Here is a 3159-nt window from a genome sequence, read left to right on the forward strand (position 1 = left end):
CTACAGTACCATCTCCTCTTAGCCTATCAGGCTATTATCCTCTATAGAAGAACTTAAGTTTTGCCTTGTGGAGATTATTGTCAAGATTAAAGGAAATTTCAGTGCAACTCCAGCTGATAACTTTCCTTCAAAACTAAAATGTGTGTTCCTTTTTCCAAATGGCATAATCTGCTTGTGGAACTGTATACTGTTGTCTTGCTTCAACTAAATCTCCCTAGCTTCTTAATATTTAAAAATATTTTCACAGATAGAGATCAAGCAAGCTTTTCTCTCTCTTTAGCAAAGAGTGGCAGTGGTAATTGTTTTAGTTGTCTAAAAAACTAGTCGATCTATTCAGTGGAGTTGCTTTCTGTAACTGGGGAAAACATTTACAAGGACAACTGAAAATATGGTCTTTTCCAGCAACCTGGTAGATCTGTCCCCATCAATTAATTTCAGAACACCTTCTATTAAGTTTTGGTTAAAAAACAAAAAACAAAACAAAACCATATGTAATCTGAGAATCTGAGTATTGAACAGCATTGATGCAAATACTCAACAGCGATGAACAGGCACACACACAGTAGCAGGTAATCATGACCACAGAACCTTCACATTCAGAAGCAGTATATCTCGGAATATAAAATGCTGGACATAGATGAAGTCTACCCAATCTGTGATGTTGCCAAAGGTTGGACTATGCCAGAGGTCAAATGCATTGGCCATGATAGTTGCTTGGCCTGTTGCAAAAACACAGTAAGTAACCAAGGGCAAGAGGAAGAACCAGGTCAAGAAATTCCCAACAACAAAGGCAGTTATTTCGAAGGGGATGTGTTCTTCCTCTACCTGACTGCAGCATTATTTATAAAGGAAAAACACTTACCAGAAAACAAAGAATCCTCTGTGCCAACAGTAAGTGCTCAATGTGTTAATTAGATTTCAGTGTCAATGTTGGACCTTAACTTTTCCCTTGAGAGCTAAATTTACTTATGAACTCTCCAGTGCCTCTATGCTGTGTGGACACTGCCAGGAAGCCCATAGAAATCTATATTTATTATGAATGCAAGCCTCTAGGGAGAAAGAGAAGAGTGCACCTCAGCCAGAAATACTGTGTGCTTTTTCTGGAGCAGCTAAACTTTTAACCTGCACCCAAGAGCTGCCGTGAGCAACAAGATGAACAAAAGAAAAAAGTTTCCATACTTCCAAAAATCCCTTTAACAGTCAAAGGACTTGTTTCCAAAGTGATTAAAATCATGTTAATATTACACGGAACTCAACCACCCAACATGCCTTGATATGACCAGCAACTGGACAGAGCTCTAAAATAGTGATCAAACTAGGGATATGGCTGCCAAACAGTAAACCCCAGGCAAAATCATTTTGAGATGTTATGACCAGGGTAGACCGATGAAAGTTTTATTTGAAAACAGTTTTCTCTGCAGAGCTGGTGTCAAATTAGCTACGTCAGGGCAAAGGAATACAGGAGGTCAGCTTTTATTCTGCAGAGCATCTTTTCAAAGGATTTCAGTTGAGTTTTATGAGTCGTTCACAGTATTCCCACTTGTGGCTTCACGAACGACTCCGTTACGAAATCGGAGAATCAGTTCTGTCCAGCCACATTTTATTGTTTGACCAAAATGAACTTTGCAAACATATAAAAAAAACCACCGTTAAAACACACAATTAACAAGGCAGAGAGATAGCATGTGGCTCAGAGCCACTCACTCAAATAAACTGTTGGGAATCTGCTGTCTGACTGCGAAAAGCTGGGCTTAAGAGGGCTGGAAATCAGAAGAAAGGCTTCTTGTAGAACAAATCCACAGGATCCAACAAACAAGCACACTCTGTGAGCCGGATGGCAGGGAAGCACATTGGGGGTACAGGCTCTTTGACAGAGGATGTAATTTGAAGGTGTCCTGACCTGGATGGCCCAGGCTAGCCTAATCTCATCAGATCTTGCCCTTGGTCAGTATTCAGATGGGAGAGCACTAAAGATTACCACGGTTGCTACACAGAGGCAGGCACTGGCAAGCCACCTCTGAACATCTTTTGCCTCCAAAACCTTATGGGGCTGCCATAAGGAAGCTGTCATAAGTCAGCTGCGACAGCAAATAAATAAATGAAAGGTAGCATGTCTGCTGCCTCATTGGAGTTCTCCAGACATCATGCGATACTTTGAGCATGTGTTTGTCAATAAGCTAAGTATTAGACACACCATTTTTCTTCCAGCACTCTCTCATCAAAGGGAACTAACCTAGTGGCTGCTGGCCCATGACACTTACTTAGAGCCAGTTTGGTGTAGTGGTTAGGAGTGCGGACTTGTAATCTGGCATGCTAGGTTCGATTCTGCGCTCCCCCACATGCAACCAGCTGGGTGACCTTGGGCTCGCCACTGCGCTGATAAAACTGATATCAGTGCTCTCTCAGCCTCACCCACCCCACAGGGTGTCTATTGTGGGGAGAGGAATGGGAAAGCGACTGTAAGCCGCTTTGAGCCTCCTTCGGGTAGGGAAAAGCGGCATATAAGAACCAACTCTTCTTCTTATTATTATTATTGCCCCAATTTGTTAGGAGGCTACAAACATTTTAGGTAATAAATACTGTTTCATGGAGGAAGGCAGCACAATATTGTTTGGGACCCTCGTGCTATAAAGGGCATTGTGAGTGGGATGTGAGGTCCTCGCTCATGTCTATCCCTCTATATATTGAAAGCACAGAACAAGCAATCAACTCTGGATCAATTCAAAACTCAGCCAAGTTGCTTCTTGTCGAGACTCCAAAAGTAACCAAATTTTATTAGCACACGTCTGATACTGATTTTTTATTACTCATTTGTTGCATTTTGCATCTTGCATGCTGTTTTTTTTGTGGCGGTAGAGTAGCTGGCTGCCTCTCCCCACCCCCTGAAACAAACTGTGAGGCAGGTTAAGCTCAAATCCGGTGATTGGCTCCAAATCCGATGTCCAGCTTTGCAGCACGGCAAGAATTGGAACCCAGGTCTCTCTGGTCCTAGTCTGACACCCTAACCGCCGACATTCTCTCTCTGCAGCCCTTCAGAGGGTGTTGCCTGAGTTTCCCATAATTTTAACCTAGCTGGCTGTTTTGTTTTGTAAATAAGTGAGATGAGGGCAGCCTCAAAGGAGTACTTGCATAATAGGAGACTGGATTCAGTTCTAGCTA

Source organism: Paroedura picta, chromosome 13 (genome assembly GCF_049243985.1).
Source record: "Paroedura picta isolate Pp20150507F chromosome 13, Ppicta_v3.0, whole genome shotgun sequence".
Lineage (NCBI taxonomy): Eukaryota > Metazoa > Chordata > Lepidosauria > Squamata > Gekkonidae > Paroedura > Paroedura picta.